Raw genomic sequence first — 19,952 nt, forward strand, 5'->3', positions numbered from 1 at the left:
GACCTTTTAATTTTAAGTAGTGGATCAGTGCTTCAGGAGGATAATAATCTTATCACCTCAGCCACATGAAGTGAAGTGAGTATTTAATTTTGCCAACCTTTGGAAAATGGGGGTTAAAGAGGAAAGGGAACAGTGAAACTTCATTTCCTTGATGGCTACCATTCAAACAAAATTCAAAGTAGAAGTACTAAAATTCTAAAACTCTCACTTCATAATATTCCAGTTAGCATCTAAGTAAGCCCTCAAGGCTTCTAGGTTGAAGACAAAGTTCAGAAGAATAGTTCCCCTAGGAATAACTGATACTGTCATCTAAAGGCTAGTGAGTTGAATAATTAATAGGAAATACTGAAAACTTGATGTGATACGAGCATCCATGTCACATTTCTGTGATACTTTTTTCTCTTAATAATACTCAGCTGTGTCTGTAGTGTTCTCTCTTCTCATGTATACCCACATATAATGTAGCTCTTTATATACATAGAGATTGTATATCAATAGATATATTTAAGTGCCTGTATGTACATGTACACATGTGCATACATACACACACATGTACCCTTCCCTTTTCTGTCATTTTCCAGTCTCTGCAGCTGCTGTAGCCACAAATCTGTGCCTTTTCCACTCTCCAGTTTTAATAAGAACACAAAATGCCCTGTGGCGACAGAGAATTGTGCAGCCAGCCCATTAAGTTTACTGCAGCTACAGGAGGAACTCAGAAGCAGCTGCTGCTGTGGATGGAGCTGAGTGGGCATATGTAGCTGGCTGAGTATTCTTGAGGAGTTTTAATGGGCCATCGTCATGACATGTCACTCCCCAAAACGACTGTTTGTCATTCACTTTCATAAAAAGACAGTTTGGCAGCTTTGGGAGGTAAAAACCATCTGCATACTGTGCATCATCATGTACTAATTGCATAATATTTATTGGGGGTGGGGGGACAGCAATACTGTATTGTAGCACCACCAAGAGCCTATAGATAACATAACATGTTCACAACAAGAACTGGAAAAAAAGGAGACTTGCTTTCCCCTCATGCACAGGCTCCAAACTTTTCAGAAATTGGCTTCCTAGAATGGAAACAGACCACACTGTTTGCAGACAACATGCACATTGGAATCCTTAGGGAGCTTTTCAATATTCAGCATTGCGTGGGTTATTTGGTTCAGTTGGTTTTGGTTGTTCTTTTTTTGGTTTTTGAGGGTTTTTTTGTTTTGTTTTGGGGTGTTTTTTTTTGTTTTTTTGGGGTTTTTTTTGTGGTGGTGGTGGTGTTTGTTTTTTTCCCCACACTACACTCAGTCTATGAGCATTTATTCCTAGGAGTACTCATTCTAAACATCCCAGTAAAAAAACAGCGTCATTGACAAACCAACATACAATGGATTTGCCATCTGACTTACTTTTAAACCAGCTGTTTTTAACTCAGATTTAATTTTTGCTTAAAGAAACCAAATTACTCAAACCTTATGAAAGTGCCTAATACAATTACATCGTGTGAACATCCCACTGCAGTGAAATTCTATTTACAAATTCCTGAATGTTTACTCTTACTAGCTCTATTTTGGGTCCTACTTCTTCTCCAGGCCTAAGTTCACTTCCACACATGCCAATATTATTTCCACATGATCCATATCTATTCATTCTATTTTGGGTCCCACTTCTTCTCCAGGAAAGAGCCTAAGTTCACTTCCACACATGCCAATATTATTTCCACATGATCCATATCTATTCATGGTACACCAAGCAACTTGCTGTTATATACTAAAGTGATGGATTTGCTGGTCCAGTGGTTTGATTTATTTTGTTGCCAAGAATCACTGAAGCTGTAAGACAAAATTCCCTTAAAGTCACTACACTCTATTTCAGCAGTATAATAAACTTGTTTCAAGGATGCGTCCTTCCTGCATTCCCCACATATGGCTTCTATGAATGTGTTCAGGCTTTAAAAATGTAGCATGGAAAACAAATACCAAAGTTCCCAGCATACTTCATAGAAGAATATCTCCGGGCTAGCAGATGTCCATGAGTTTGAAAAGTTTATGTATGTGTAGCAGCTTGCAGAAACAGAACCTTCAAGAAACTTTACTCATTCTTCTCAAATTACTTCTTCACTATACATGAAATAATTTCTGTTTGCGCAGTACTAACACACCTACAGTGAAATACTGATTCCTGAGCATGTATTTTTCTTTAATGAAACACATAAATAGCTGCAAATATATATATATTTATAGTAATATGAATATTCCCTTCTTATACCACTGTACATACTTCTATTAATTAATTCAGTACAGTTTATTTATTTTTTTTAGTTAGTTAGTTAGTTATTATGACCAGACAATTCATGCATGTACAGAAAGAAGGGAAAGAGGGTAAATGAAACAGGAAAAGCAGTAGCAGAATTTATGTACCTTCAATAATGAAAAATTAATGCTTTTATTTTTTTATCTGCTCTTGAAAACAGAAATAAGACATTAGAATACAAACAAGGTAATTAGAAAGTTGTTTCTCCCATAATGCTTTTTCTACTCAGCCATAATAATTTGGGACTAGGATTTCAACCATGGAAAATGAGAGCACATTAGGGGATCTATGTTTTCATCTCTGACTCTGTAATCTATAGAATTATCTGTAACAGCACTGCACAGGAAAAATAATGATACACGCTTCTTGTTTGACTACCATATCAGTAACACCAAATTTACAAACAAAAATTCATTTGGAATTAAAGTATTTTCTGAGATAAAATATGTACTTATACTGTACTCTCATATTGTCTCTTCTTCGTCAAACTACTGATCTATAGTTTAGAGTCATTATCCTCTTTCTGCTTCAACTATCCAAAATAGCTTGCAGCATTGCTTCATTGATAATGATTTTTCTCATAGGAACCTGCTTCCAAAGAACATTAGTACCAAGGAATAGACACCCAGAGGGTGTAGAGCTTTTTTCATTTGTTTTCGTTTTGGTTTTGTGTTGTTTCAATTCCTCACATTTAATTTGCTTTTGAAAGTTTAATGCTACTAAAGATCAACTCATAATCTTACCTTATGTGTTAGTGGGAAGTGCTGACACCCTGACAGACTGGAAGACAATGGTAAAACACCTAACTGAAGGAGTGTAAGTAACTAGGGTTAAGTGTCTGGAGAAGTTTAAAAAGTACTGGACTACATAAGAGACTATGATCTGATCATTTTAATGATTAAAGACTTGCAGTACAGAAAAAATGTAGTTAACTGGTTCCACAAACTCACTAATCTTTAATTTCCTGAAAACAACTATGGACTTGTTAATTAATATTTAAAAAAAACTGTGAGAACAAGACAGAATTTACATGTTGGTCTAAATACTAATTTTAATTTTTAACAAAAATGACAGTACAAATGTCAGGATAACAGTGCTTGTTATTGTGTTTTCTTCTTAAAAAACTAAATTCCTATTGTCTTTCTTTATAAAATGTTGCATGTTTTAAAAAAATTAAATACTTGATGCTGACTTTCATGAAAGCTATATAGTCAACTTTAAATTGACAGTTCTCCATATGAACAAATTGGTTATATGTTATAAAATATTTCACACCACCCAGGTATCTCCCAAAGCATTTTCACAAACTAATCCCATAGGTCTTCCCAATGGGGCTACTCTTAAAGTGCAAAATTAGGATTTTGACACAATGCCCACATAGATATAATTAGTACCTCGGAAGGCATGTTGTGGAGAAAGTCACAACTGCCCAGAGATTACAGTGTGTCAAGGGAAAAAAATCAGTAACAGAGAATTTAAACACAAAATTTTACTATAGCATTTTAAAATTAATGAATTATTTAATATGAAAAAGGCAGGAATGCCTTTAGTAAAGCATTAGAGTTTCCTTGCTAATATGACAATGTAAGATGAAAAACCACTGCATAGCCAGATAAAGTGGAGAGTGTTAGATACCTTCATGTAGACACTTATCTTGTGTCGTAAACTGAGTTCAGGTAAAAAAGAGCAAAATAATCCCTTGGTTAATTTGTTATCATAAAACACAGGTTACTGTTGCTAGTGTGTTTACACTTCATTTAGAATCTCTTTTAGAGTCTGGCTTGATAAACACCCTAATATTTCTGTGAATGCTTTCCATTAACTACTGTGACCCATTTCTAGCTCTGCAGTAAATGTAACAGTAAAGATAAAACACTGAATGACAAATAACATGCTCTTTTTTTCAGCAGACTATAGGACAATTTTTATTGTCTTTCCCCTACTATTATGTATTTCACTGAAGGTAGCTTATCATATTGAATTTCACCCAAAAATATTTCTCAAGTCTGTCCATCCACCCATATATATATTGGCTTGTAATTCACAGCCCATTGTTCAAAATTCACTTCAAAACCTAGGGAAATTTAACCTGGTGCTACATCAAATTAAAGCTGGTTTAGCATTTTCTAAGTTAGGAAATCATCCTTATCCATGTGGATCGTGTCAGGACTTGCTTAACAGTCATGAAAGCTGGTACTAAGCATATGTCTAAGTATCTTTCTGAAACAGCCCCTTAACCCCTGCTCTAAGAGGCAGGTTGCTTTAATGAACGTGTGTCACATATGCCTAATTATAAGAAGCAGCATTGAAAGATTAAGAGATTTCCTTACACAAATTCACATGGTAGCTGTTCAGTATTCAGAACAAGCTGAAGCAGAGTATGCACAGTAAATATGGACACTTGAAAGTCTGCTTGAAACTGTTCAGATCATTTAAAGTGATCCTTTGTGAATAGATACTTTAAGAAGTTTGATTTCTCCCTAGCTTTTTTTTTTTAACCATTCAAACTTGCAGGCCTGCAAGAATTTTCAGATATAACCAGGCTGATCTCAAGATGGTAATTCATATCTTGATAGGCATTTAAACTCTACAGGATTAAGGGCTGGGAAATAAATGCTTTTAATGCCCAGGTTTTCTGCTTGTTTTTCACAAAATATTTGAGGGGGAGGATAATGCCTCATTCAAACCCATAAAAAACTGCCTTAACATGAACAATACTAGGTTAATTGTAAATCCTCCCAGCTCAGAAGGATTTTAACAGTTCTATGTGAAAGGCAGTGCTCTCCTAGTGCCTTTTTTTATGCTGGTGTTTACAACAAGCATGTAACAAGAAAATCTCATCAAATTCCTCTGCAGTCATTATACCTTGTTTCCTCAAATCATATTTTTCCATTTCAAATGATGTAAGAAGATATTTATTAGTTAAGATTGAACTTCACTTGTATTAAAAAACAAACAAACAAATGAGATATGACATTTGCCATATAAAATGACGGTGCTGAGATTTTTTCATCTGTTTTCACCTTAACATATTCTTATGGTATTTCTTACTTATTCCCATTAAATGCTGGTGATACAGTAAATGTGCCACTGATATACAAATTTTGATAAAATAGTGGAATGACGTGTCATTTTACACTGCTCATGTATACTTGCTGAATCGATCTTAAAATTGTGCAGACCTGTTCCTAATTCTGTAAGCTGTCTGGATTCTACTGAAAATTTTAGTGTCTCCTTTCAAAACTGATTTCTGAGGCTTCTGGTATTTCACATATATTGAAAATTTTCAATTTCCATAGAGACCCCTCTGATTATCTAAAACAACATGTCCTTTGGCACAATAAAAGACATTGAAAAGGGTACATAATTCAAATTCTTACGTGGTCTGTGATGAAATAACAGCAGTCTTACCTAATGATCATTTTCTTGTTGATGCCCTTCTGAGAGAGCTTTGGTTCAATGAAAATAGTGCACACAGTGAGCTACTTATGAGAATACTCCCGGCTTCTGAAACATTGTGGCAAACATGAAGGTACAGGAGTTACTAGAATTGTGCATTTTGTTAGCTGCAAACAAGATCAGTCATCTGAATTTACTTGCCTCTACAAAAAATTATGCAACTCAAATGACTGCTACTGTTTTCTCTGTCATACTTCTGGTGTACCACCAAACAACTTTGTAAGAGATTTTTTATTATAATATCTGGTTGTCTCATTATAGTATTGGTTGGATCCATTTTATAACTAAATCTGAAAACAATGAATTATTCTCAGAGATTAGCGTTTAAATCACTATAATACTTGCCCCTAGCATCCAGGACTGATCTTTGCTAAGTTTTACTTGACACAGCATGTAAACTTCTCTACCAGATTGTCTGAGCACTCTCAAAGCCTAATTGATCCAATTTGCATGTCTCATCCTGGCAGAATTGTGCATCATTTCTATCCTCTTGGACTAAGTGATCACAATCTAATCACTTTGTATACAAAACAGATGCAAAGTTTCAGCTCCCTTGCATGCATCCATATTAAAGCAAGTCTAAATCGACAAACAATCTGATCTTTACGTATTTTTATAGGATTATTGTCTCACTGATAGGCCTTCTGTCACCAATTGTAATGTTCAGAACTTTATACTCAAGGCATTTCCACTCTTGTCTCGTACCTTCTGTGTGGTCCATTAAAATGATTATTTCATTTAAGAAAGTCCCCTTAGGGAAGTTCTATAAAGCTTGGTGTAAATCAGCACAGCTCTGTGCACTGAAAAAAAGTTACAATTGCTATTAACTGAGGATCCCGTAGTTTTAAGGGAAAAAAATAACTAATTATATCCCTATTCATTGGCCTCTGAGCCTTGTACACTAATAAATAGTGCCAAACTTTTATATTTGTTAAAAGAAAATGTTATTTTCAGTAAATATTTTTCAATTAATAATTGCTTCTGTACATGAAAATCTCTTACTTATGTTATTTTGCTGTATATTTTCCCTTCAAAACTGTACAAGTCATATAAACACAATGGCATTTTAGTAAATAGTTATGTTGTTCACAAATAGCTGAAAGTTACCTTGTGAAAAAGGCACAAATAAGAGCTTCTGCAAAGAAAAGTAACAAGCAGATTAGTCAAATTAATGAAATATGTACACACTTCAATCACTAAAATCTAACTTTCTGAAGTGGACAGAAAGTTCTACTTTTTAATCTCACTAGTGATTCACTGACAAGAATTTATATTCTCTATCTGTCTCTAGTTTATATAAGAGTCCAAAGGTCGCTGTGTTTCTTCAGCCATACTCTTTCCACATCTTCCTACCTGTTGAATCCCTTGTCCAATAGTACCCCTGCTCTTTTGGGAGTTTGTAGCTGGCAAATTTTTTTCATACATACATCCTTTTCATCACTTCAAATTTTCTTCTTTCCATTTATCTCTATTTATATTTTCCAATAAAATTAATTAGAAGGCAAAGAGATTGTTCAGGGATTTTTAAAATTTGTTTTCAGTGATGAATATATGAGAAACTCTAATGCATGTTGTTCACAGAAGTCATCAGTCACTATTTGTCAGTATTCATGACAGCTCAAGATAAGAAATACCCTTCAGGTTTGCTCTGCAGCTACTTTTAAAACTTGTGGAAGACTGGAAGGTAAAACCAGTGCCTATATTAGAGAGTAGAGGAATTAGAATACACTATTTAATTCTGTAATAATTTTTGCCAAAGGTAAAGCATGCCAGTTCACATACAAAACCATGCATTTGTGTCAATACATACACAAGAATAGTGGTACAAGTGGAAGGATAGTAGTCCAACACCAAATCTAGTGAATTCAATGTTAACTGGTGAAAACCAAAATTAATTAACCAACCAAGCCAATTTAATCATTAAAAAAATAGGATTAGGACAGTAAACAGACTTTCTATTAGTATGCACCATGATAAAAAGTAATAGCATAAAACCAGCAATTCCTTCCTTTGTCTTGCATTTCAGACTCAGTGGACAGACCATATGCAAGCTGTTCATATTGCAATATTGGTTGAGTTTTTTCCCTGGTTACAAAAGCAAGTAAAGCCCCTGCAATCTTCAGATTCTATTCTAATTTTTAAAATGTAGGGCCCCATAGCTTACAATACGATTCTGCAGGTGTAAGTCAGTGGAACATAACAAATAAGTCTGTGGATGACACTCAGTTTGCTGTCTCTCACCTGTGTTAGCTCAGCAGGACTAATGGCAATAATAAGTAGGAAAAAAATTATCACTGGAACAGGCAGGTGTGACTCACACATAGAATTCATCTACTGAGTAACACAGTACAATTTTAAGCAGTCTCTTTTAAGAGCAAATTTTCTGCTAGTCTGTAAACCATCAGACATATTAAACCATCATATTGTGTGTATGAGTTTCCAAGGCAATGTGAGGACTCAGGGCCCTGAGCGACCTTTGCCATGTCACAATCTACTGCTTCTTCTTACACTCCACCCTGAAGATATTTAAATACTGAGATACAAGATTTAAGGGTATTAAATGCTTTTGTTGAGCCCAAACTTACAGGAAAACATCAGGGAGGGTCTATTGATTACTGAGATGTACAACTTCAGGAATATATAAAGAAAAACTCTTACCTTGCCTTACAAGATTTCATTTATAAAGTGATGTTATCCTCTGCCAAACATTATTAAACAGTATCTTAATGTTTAAGAAAATATACCTTATTTTATTGCACTAGTTCTGTTGCAAACCAAGGATCCACTTTGATTTTGAGCATATACTGAATGTATGGCTCATCCTCAGTTGTATCCCTATTTTCACCAGATTCAAGTTACTGTGGAAGAAAAAGCATCTGGTTTCACTCCATGACTCTCTACAATGCCACAGATACAATTTCTGCTGAAGTTCTCAGTAAAGGTTATTTACAGGTACAGGAATGCTTGATTACAGGAAAATTTGTGATATTGCAGATCATTTTGTTCACTCTAATAAATTTAACTCTTCTAACCTTGAAGGTGAATCTGCAGCATGTCTCCCCTTTATCCTGCTAATTATTTTACAAAGTAATTTTCCAATAAATATAATCTGAAACAAAAATTGTTAACACATCCTGCTAAAGCCTCAAACTGTGTTCCAAAATGATATTTTCATTTTAAGTATAATACAAAGCATGCCTCAAATAATCAGAACTGGAAGACTGGCCACTGTCTAAAACACATATGATAACATAATTTCAGAAGCAATGGTAAATATCTTCCCTTTTTAATATGGTATATAGATACACACCCTTATATCTTTAAATCAGAAAGATCTGTCATCAGGGTGCACGTCTTAATCTTTCCATCTACCTCACGGTCTCATTTTCTGCTTGGCAGGTATTTTGGAAGCCTGACAAAGCACCTGGGCCCTCAGTCTGTATCATCCCACACATAAAGCAGTCATTGACTTCACTTTGTGCTACTATAAGTAAAATTGCAACAAAACCCAAAAATCCAGAAAGATTACTTTGTCATCAGACTAGCAGAATGGACCATCATTGTCTACCCATCTCTGTTTACTAAAATAAGAGATGAAAGAAAATTGTTGCATGTAATACTGTGACTTAGATAGTATGGAACAGCATCTAATTTTGACAGGACATTGAAATTAGTCTGCATGAAAAAATTCTCATGCAGCCTGCAAACAGATGGGAGGAAATATAGTTACATGAAATGATCAATGTCAAAATACAAGTCTAGAAGGAAAGGTGTCTACTAAAGTTCTGAAAGCCATTGATGTCATTATTTCATCCCTTTAGCACCCAAGAAAAAATTGCTTTGTAAGGTACAAATCACCTTCTTAAATGGCAGACCAGAGAACTCATAATTTTGATTTTGGATCTTAATTTGGAAACAGTCTGGACATGGTCCAGTTACTTCCCTGACAGCTGCACATATTTGCATCCTTCCATCCGTCTGCTGAGAGCTCAGGCTTGCTTGGACTCCTCCAGATCTTCATGTTGTTTTTCACTTGTCCATGCTTTATCTTGACCCAGTAATTCTTGGAACCTCTATGTATAGAATTCTATTCTGTCTTGTCCTGTGCTGTTTGGCACTCTGCTGTTCATGTTTTGGGCTTTTTTTAACACATTCAAAATTCTCTAGCCCTCTCCAGTAATGCTTTATAAGAAATATTTACATCTTTCATTTCCTATTCATTGCTTACTTAGTCTCATTAAAGAAGCATAAAAACTTGTTCTACTAGGTTTTGTCTTGATGATATTTGCCTTTGATGTCTTGTATCACATATTACCTTGCTGCACATGGCATTTTCCTCTTTTGATTAAAAATGAACTTTACTTACCTTTTTTGTGTCTTTCAAATACATCTGCTAGTTAACAGACCTACTCCCCTGTATATTTCTAAAATCTGGATGTTACTGGATCTCTGGCTACCTGCCCTCATTTTCCATCTGTGTTAATATAACCAAGTCAGGTCTGCTTTCTAGAACCCATGGGGTGGATTGAGTTGACCTAAACCAATATGTGATCCTACAGATGCATATAGCTTCTTTAGCAAAGAGCACAAGGAATCAAGATCTACAGTTAAGGTGATCCTCACCTCAATCCCTGACCTCATCCAAAAGACCATCTCTATCCGTGTGGATGACAACAAGGTGATCAAGAGTAGTCAGCATAGGTTCATTAATGGTAAATCACACTGGACCAAACTGATTGCCTTCTGCAATGAAACTACTTGGAGGGATGGGGGCAGTACTATTTTCTACTTTGACTTCAGCAAGGTTTTCAGCACTGTCTCTCTCAACATCTTCACAGGCAAATTCAGGAAGTGTGGGTTGAATGAGTGTACAGTGAGGATGATTGAGAACTGGCTGAACCAGAGGGTTGCAGTCAGTGGCACAGGATGTAGTTGGAGGCCTGTTGCTAGTGATGTCTCCCAAGGTTCAAAACTATGCCCAGTATTTAACTTATTCATCAATGGCTTGGCTGGAGGGGCAGATGTCTCCTCTGTAAGTTCCCTGATAACGCAAAGCTGGGAGAAGTGGCTGGGCAGCCCTTCTGAGGGACCTCAGCAGGTGGGAGAGATGAACAGAGAGGAACTGTCTGCAACTGAACAAAGGCAAGTGCAGGGTCCTGCCCCTGGGGAAGAATAACCCCATAAACCAGGACAGACAGGGGGTGACCTTCTGGAAGGCAGCTCTTTGGAGAAGGATGCAGGGGTCCTGGTAGACAACAAAATGTCCATGGGCCTGTGTGTTCGTGTGGCCAAGACAGCCAGTGGGTTCCTGGGGTACATCAGGAACAGCACTGCCAGCAGGTTAAGGAAAGTGATCCTGCCCCTCTACTTAGCCCAAGTGAGGCACATCTGGAGTGCTGGGTCCAGTTCTGAACTTCTCTGTACAAGAGAGAGCTCCTGGAGCTCCATGGACCTCCTGGAACAGTTCAAAGAGAAGGCCTAGGGGCCTGGAGCTTCTTTCTTACAAGGACAGGCTGAGTGAGCTGGGCCTGTTCAGCCTCGAGAAGAGAAAGATGTCCTCACCAATGTCTGTAAGATTCTGAAGCGAGGTGCCAGGAAGATGGCGCCAGACTCTTCACCAATCAATAGAACAAGACGCAAAAGTCCACTTGAGCACAAGGAAGAATATTTTTATTATGCAGGTGATCACACAGATGGAGCCAGACTCTTCACCAAGCAATAGAACAAGACGCAACAGGCAGAGACTGATGCACAGAAAAGTCCACTTGAGCACAAGGAAGAATATTTTTATTGTGCAGGTGATCACATACTGGAACAGGCTACCCACAGAAGTTGTGGAGCCTTCCTCACTGAAAATGTTCAAGAGCTGTCTGGACACAATCCTATGCCATCTGCTCTGGGATGACTGCTTGACCAGGGAGGTTGGACCAGACAACATGTGTCCTCTCCTAACCTGAGCCATTCTGTGATTAGATTGTTATACCTTAATTTAAATTTATTTTCTCACTGATTTCCATTTTACATCAAGTTCCAGAGTGACAAAAAGTAAAATGCTTCAGCATGTTCCTTCCCACCTCACACTTAGTCTTTGGCATACTTTTTCTTCCCTTTAACTTTTTCAATCTCTATTTTCTCAAACTAAAACCAATATAGGCTAGAATTTTTATATTTTCTTTGAATCTTAAGATAAATCTGAATTAAATAAAAGTGTCAGTATAAGCCGGAACTATTCCTCAATGTGAGGTCCCTCCATTGCTTCCTAGATATTCATACCCATTTCTGTATATGCTTCATCAGTGCTGTCATTCTAGTTCCTGCATGTTTGCTCCATAAAACCTTGTTTGACATGGCTTCACTTGGTTTCTCAATCAAACAAATGGAAACATTTTAAACAACTATTATTTCCATTGCTTTGGCACTGATACTCACTGAGAAGTGTGCTTGATTCAGCATAAAGATAAAAAACCAGAAAAGCAATAAGGCTTTAAGATTCTCAGCATGGTAGTGGACATGAATTTGCAAAGAAAGAAACAGACATGAATAGTGCAATTTGAATCTTACAATGAGAAAGGAAGTAACAGTTTCACTTGGCTTATTTCCTGTTTAGATGAAGCAACAATAGTGTGCTTTTGTTCACAGCTTTTCACTGTCAAGAAGATATTCAAAAAAAGAAGGGGATGAATGAAAGAGCAGTATGGATGAACACAAGACTACAGTGTTGACTCAAAAAGGAAAACCTTTTAAAAGAATTGCTTGGCTAAGTAACAGCTAAGTGGTAAAGGGTGAAATACAGTGAGAAGGATAACAATCTACATATACATGAAAATTATGAGCATCCAGGAGCAAGTGGAATTATTTAAACAGTTTTTAATATGTAGACTATGTAGAATTACAGCCCTGCCAGTTAAAAAAGAAACGTAAAAAAATGCCAAGCACTTTTCCAAATGCCTGCTCTGCCTGTAAAATGTGTATAGATTGTGCAAGAAAGACGAGTTAAGTATTTTGCTAATTTATGGCATTACGTTTATACCATGATTATGGAAACTTGAGAAATGACCATCTGCTTTTCCCAGCTGTGTCTGGAAACTTTTCATTGTTACAGGATAACAAGCTAAAATTCACGTAATACAGCACCTGCCTACCTTGTAAGGAAAATGAATTGCCTGACTGCCTAGTCAGCAGGGTAACAATTTGGTACCTCAGTATGAAGTGTTTAAGCAGCTTATCAACCTTACATATGTACAGTCCAACTACCAGATTTTCCATATTTTGGAAGCATTTCAAATGAAAAATAACTTTTTGGGTTAAATTCTTCTCACACATACTCCACAGCAATAGAATTGCATGTCTGGTTAATCCTTAAGGTAATTTCTCATGATGTACAGAAACAGGAAAACTAAATGAAACAGTATGACTCTGGCAATGTTTTGTGGAATTCATGCAGAAAAATCTTACATCACCTAGAAATGACATTAAATTTCTTTCTTTCTACTCAGAGAGGGCCTAAGAATTTTCTGTGTTGTAAACAGAATATTATCTAAGATTGTCCTTAATTGTTCTTAGCATATACCTTTTCACCCACACACAATGAGACAATGCATCCCTTTGGTGCTTTAGGAACCTTAAAGTACTATATGAATGGAAGCCACTATTTCTTCACTCTCAAAATGTGGAATATGTTCATGTATGTTGCAAATCAATCCTCAGTATTCCTCTTTCACTAACCTACAGAATAAAATATCAGTTAAAAATTCAATTTTGAAATGACCAGATGTCTGAAATGGTCTCCAAGGGTGAATAAAATTGATCTGAAGTTTCTGGATTAAATTTTCAGTTACTCTATGAACAGCATAATTTAATAATCAAAACATATTAAAAAACTTTTTGTCTTCTTTAATGTTTAGAATTAGCTTCTTCTCCTAGGGGAGAACTCTGAAAAAGACGGCTTGACACCATGTCAGTAAGGCATATTTTGTATTTCTTGGTACATGAGTAACGGTGCATGAACTTCTGTATGCAGAAGAGCTATATCTCTCTTGGCATTCCTATTTATCTGGGAGAAAAAATAAGGCTTATTCTTTACTATGTTTATGACTTGCAGTGTGCTACTAACATACTATGTGCCTTATACCTACATAAATAACAATATTATTTTTGCAACAGCAGAGGGCTGTAACATCACCAAATATTTTTACAATGACAGAACTGTTAATGGTAGTATTTTTTTTTTTCAAGAACATCTGCAAGAAATAATATTAAATCTATCCTTCAGTTTTATGAGCCTATTTACTGATTTTGTGGATCAGTATCTGTTGCCAATGAACTTCTTCACTGGCTAAGTTTGCACTTGCCTGGAACAGTTAAGAGCATTCCCATTTATACATTGAGTTCAAATGAATTATAGTTAGGTGTTCACAACATTTATTTGTATCAAGTAAACAACCCCCATGCCTATTTTTAACTGGCTAATCCTCCTTGTTATAACCTGGAAGTTATGAAAGACTAAGCATTATGACATCCTCAAACTTCTGCTCTTGGTATAGGCTGGTACTCATACCATGAACATGGTTTGAACAGTTGGGACAGAATTAGAGTTCTCCTAGAGCACACACTCCACTGCCTTTTCTAAGAGCAACTTGTCTTTAATTTACATGACAGTAAGTATCTCTTCCAGTGCAAAAGTGACAGAGAAGATGCTCTTAGCAGAAGGCAGCTAATAGTTATTCTAAAAGAACTGAGCAACTTAATGTATTAACATCTTTCTTCTCTCAGCAGCTCCACCGTTAGCACTTTGCTCAGCTATCTCTTCCATGGAAATGCACAGTGCTGAGATAATAAGATAATACTGAAGAGATTTCCAGTACTTATCATCAGTGTATTTATGTAAAAGCCGGCTTATTGCATGCAAAGGAACCATTCCCTGATTTTTTTCAGAATCTTTAAATATATTGCCCCAGGTTCTCCCATTAAGTGGTTAAATTTAGTGCTGAAACATTGATATATGTAGACAGGTGCTATTTTATTAAGTGATTACTGGGAAAAAAAAGAAAAGAGGGCCCAGGAAATTAAGAAATGCAGTGTAATATTTAAAACAAATGCGAAGCAAAGAAGAAATTCTGCAGTAGAATTATGACAATGCAGCAACAATCCTGGCATCATTTTTAGACAGTGACACATGGAAAATACTTAATTCATGAAATGAATGCCCAATGAGTCTGTAGACAGACATTTATGGCTAACAGAAGATGTATAAGTAAAAAAAGGCAACATGAAAAAGGTAGTGTGACAGCAGGCTACAAGATGTAAAACTATAAAGCATATGCAGTCTGATATTTTGAAAGCAATTGGAAAAGATCCTTTATCTTTACTGGTCTGAAAGAAGATGTAGCCTTGTACTAACATAGATATTAAACAGATCTGCACTTAAAAGTTTCAAAAAACTTGTCATCTATAAAGTGGGAAGTAAAGGCAGGAAAGAACTCTCAATTATATGGTCATAATGTTTTAAAATGTTACATGTGTCTCATTTTTATTTCCATCTTCATAGAAAGATGGAAATATTCCATCTTCATAGAAAACAGCACTAGTGACCCACTGTTCTCAAACTATTTTCAGATGTTGATTAACACTACAGTTCCCTGAATTCTGTCATTGCTTCTCAGTCTGCTATTAGTTCTTGCTTTATAAGACCACTGCCTCAGAGCAGGGGTTGTGTTTGCTTGCATTTTAAATAGGAAAATAACTAATGAATGGATTTCCTTTGTCTTAGAACAATGCAAATAGTCACAGTTCCTGATGGACATAGTTTTACAGTGCTGTATTTCTAATGCCATTAACACAGAACTGTGAGACAAAAGGATGGACATAAAACTGGATGTTGGATGACAGCCAGTAACAAGAACTAAGGGACCAAGTACAATCTCTGAAGACAAAAAGGAGAAGGAATGTCAGTTGAAGCAGCATCAGCTTGACTGACATCAGAGCTTTAAATCTCATTCTTTCCTGAAAATAAGGCATTTTCTGATAACCAACCAAGCATACAAGAGCCTCTCATCTACATATAATTGCAAAATTAGCTTTTACTGTTGCTGTTCTATTTTATCAGAGACTCATAAAATTTAGTTTTAAATAATGGTCAAAAGACATCCAGAGCAGAGCACTGCAGATAGAGCCTCTCATTCTGCTGAAATACAGAAATGGTATTACAGGATTACATAAATAGCATGGCTGTGCCATTGAACGAAAAATTGCCATGAGGGCTGCCTAATTTAGTGGTCTTGTCATCACCTTCACTAACCTTCCTCTTCTGTAATGGCACATGTTAAGGATCAATGTTCTATATTATACAAAAGAGATCAAAAAGCTACATGTTCTGGTTCAGTATCCAACCATAAGTCTCTCAACTCTATTATCACTTTTAATAATGAAATCACATACAAATTGTCTTTTAGTGCTTGGGCTTGTGAAATTGTCATCATTTTAAGTCCCTGGCATAAAAGCTTCTCTAGTATCCATTCAGCTATGAGAGAAGACGACTTCCAGTAAAGAGAGAAAGAAGAAATTACATTGTAGCTGTTCAGGCTGATGAAATCAACCAGGAAAAGGCAGCAGATTTTAGATTATCCTTTTGGATAATTCTTCCTGTGTGCCTTAATCTCACCATTCTCCCCAGAGACACTTTAGCCCTGCACGCTAAGGAGGGAACATTTGGATTGTCAGTCATCTCTCAGATATTCAGGGTAATCCACATAAATTATAGCACGGAAATAGCACACAAAGTCCACAGTGACTATCCAGTGAAGAAAAGTGTGTGATACTGGGACTGGACAGAACAGGTTGAGATAGTAAAGTCACACCTGTGCAGTACCATTGACGCATCACTTTCCCAAGACCTATTCAATACATTAAGCAAGTAATCAGGACTTGCTATTTTTTCTGATCATTCATTCCATTTGCAGCAGTTGTGGTAGGAAAATACTTGAAAAGAATGGCATGTCCCATTTTACTTAAAAGGTCAGCAGTTATCAATTTTCATAGCACGGGAAAGCAAAGAGTTCCTGAGATGGATAAATATCAGAAATACAGCAGATTTTCTTTTTGCCTTTCTTAAATGGCCTTCTGGGAGTATATAAAACAACAGTGCTTCAAAGATTATGATAAAAGTAAAGATAACACAAATAGAAAGTGAGGAAAAAATACAACAAAGGGGAAGTTTCTTTCTGAGTTATTATGCTGTCTGTTTTCCACACAGAGGCCACAAAGACAGATGAGAAATAGTTGGTCTGAGTTTGTTATGTTTGAATGCTTTTTTTCCAAAACTTCTTGGTGTGGAAAATAAACAAAAGTCTGCAGAGCTGTGGTACACTCAGCTAGGAGCTTACTTGCAGAACAGGCATGAACATTTACCTTGCACAGGATGTTTAGGGAAAAAAAAAAAAAAAAAAAAAGAACACAGACAACAGCTGAGCAGAGAGCCTTAGTCCTTGTGGGTGCCTCTAGAAGCAGCATGAGGGTCAGATCCCTCCAGGGAATTGTGCCTGACTAACCTCCTTTTTCACTATGTGCAAGTGAGGCAGCCCAGTCCTTCTTCCTATATTTAGCCTGTGTAATATCACCTCATGTCCTCTCCATTTCCCAAAATGCCAGTAATATTCCCACAGTTCAGTCTGAGCTTGACTGAGTGGCCAGCACTTCCACAGTACTCACTGCCTACACAGTATTTTAGCAAAGACACTTATTATCCAACTCAATCAAAATTCATCAGCCACATCTGAAATGGTGAGGCTACGATTCTATGAAAAGAGCCCTACTGCTGACTGCATCTCTATGGCCTGAGACAAGGTCACACCACAGATAAATATAGTATGTGAGTAATTCTGTCACCTTACTGATATATTCACCAACACCTTTGAAAAACAAAGCATTAATCCAAAACCCCAGTATCCTCCCTTATCCAGCCTCCTTCCCTCCAAAATGAGTAGACTGGAAAAAAACTACCCACTCTCCGTGCTAATAATAACATAAACTTGTTATGAGTCTGCTTTAAAAACCCATCCTTCCTGTAAGTTCCCTTAAAACTTGTAGAACCTTCAAATTCTCTTAAATGACATAATTTTATAGGAAAAGCTTAAGTTCAGTTCTGGTTTTTTTCCCACATGCCCCTCATTCTGTACTAGTCCATGAAATAATAATGCAAATATTAGCTTTTATGCACTTTTGACAATGTTTGAAAATTTAATCCAACAGGCTTATTTACCTTAAAACAATCAGAAGAGGCAGGTAAAACTGTTGGAAGGCAGTGACTGTGAGATCTAGGAAACTATAGGCTCTTAGTTCACTCATTTAACCTTTTTTCTTGATTTGACAATCAAGAAAAAGCAGGTTAGGACTTATGCCTTACTTTCTCTTACATTATAAATAAAAAACAATACTCAGGGCATTTTATGAGTTCAAAGCATTATTTTTGAGAATTACCAGTGAGCCTCTCAAAGTTACATACTAATTTCTTGGGTTTGTACTCGGTCAAAAGTCTCTGGTGTTTATTTTCAGTCCTTCATATGTTAGTGAGAACTCAAGAGAAGAGTTCAACTCAGCAAAAAGCTTGAAACTGCCCTGTAACTATACCTAAATTTAGAGCCATTGGAAAAGGAGAGTTGGCTTGGATCCTAAAGAAAAAAGTGAAGCCAGCTATCAATCAGCATCTCACATGGAATTCAAAGACCTGTATCACTTCAGGTTTGTTTGCAGTTTCTTTTGTTTATTTGGGTTTTTTTAACATTTAATAAGAAAAATGAAATTATTAATGGCAGAGATTTTGTATCATAATAATGCTTTTGATGAGACTGATACTCTTGCAGAAGAAGACAAATTAAAACAAATAATAATTAAAAAAATCCAACCCACCAGACCAAAAAAAACCCAGACCCTGGATGTCTGATAGTTATGTAACAAAACCAAAAAAAATACCAACAAAATGTTCAAGTTCTACTTTTACTCTACCCCTTTTTGCCAATGTGTACCCATGGAAACTTTAATTACAATATCGTATGCAAGTTTTCAAATATTCAACATAATAGCATATTCAACAAAATTTTTCCTAATTTTAGGTGTTTATGTTTCAAATAATTTAAAACTGCTCTTTTTCTTTTTTCCCCAAATAGATTCTATTACCATCATTTACAAGGAAGATACAGAGTAAGGCATTTCACAAAAACATATTACCAAGCAATAGTAAACATTTTCCAGAAAACAGAAGCCAGCTATGCTTCTAGCTCAATAAGCATCACAGTTAACTGCCTCACCTCCTACATGGCATGTCTGGAAGAGAACAGTGCCTATCCAAACAGTTTAATGCGTTAAACACTCAAATGCTTCAGCCCTTCAAGTGAACATAACATATGCTGTGCTGACCGACAGAAAAGAATTGTATATGGTTCAGTCCACAATCTGATTACATGTGAACCACCTCCCAAGAATTGCTCAAAATTACATCCAAGATGATTAAAATTCATATTGTAGAGAGGAAGGACCTAAATTTTAAAAGAAGATAATAAAAAAAGCAAAGACCAAACTTCTGTCACCTCTGACTCCTATTAGAGTGAAATTAATGGAACTCCTCCAGAGGTTTCTCCAGAGTCACGTGAGAAATAGAGCCTGCTGCCTTAATTACAAAAAAAAAAAAAAAACAAAAAAACCAAAACAAAAAAAAAAAAAAACAAAAAAAAAACCCAACAAAAACCCCCCCAAAAAAAAAACCAAAAAAAAAAAAAAAAACCAACAAAAACCCACAAAAACCAAAACAAACAAAAAACCCATATATTCACATATGCATTTAGAAAAATGAAAAAAGGATGTCAAGAAGGAAGGCTACAGTATACCTCAGGTATAGATGTGAAGCCTTGTTAAACAAACATGAAAACACTGAAAAATTAAGAGAAGGACTTGTTTTACTGAGATGAATAGGAATCCTACTACATTATTTACGAGGAATATGATTTTACCCTGCATGATCATGTAATTAAAGTGTCAGCATGCAGACACCCAGGAGGACAGAGCTAGTGCTGAACATGGAATTAACATTGATATTTCACAACTATTGAATGATTTGCCGTGTAACCCTAACATCCCCCAAATGCTGTCCTCCAACCAGAATTGCCTAGGGCTTTGTAAAATTGAATAGCGGCAAGGAGACA

General features: G+C 36.1%; 1 protein-coding gene across 2 annotated transcripts in view; it reads right to left on the bottom strand.

Moving 5' to 3' along the window:
- Window positions 1–19,952, bottom strand: part of LOC120503046 (cadherin-7) — an 86,899-nt gene that overhangs the window by 51,327 nt on the left and 15,620 nt on the right. The gene's annotated exons all lie outside the window — the stretch shown is intronic.

Source organism: Passer montanus, unplaced genomic scaffold (assembly GCF_014805655.1).
Source record: "Passer montanus isolate IOZ18808 unplaced genomic scaffold, ASM1480565v1 scaffold24, whole genome shotgun sequence".
Taxonomy (NCBI): domain Eukaryota; kingdom Metazoa; phylum Chordata; class Aves; order Passeriformes; family Passeridae; genus Passer; species Passer montanus.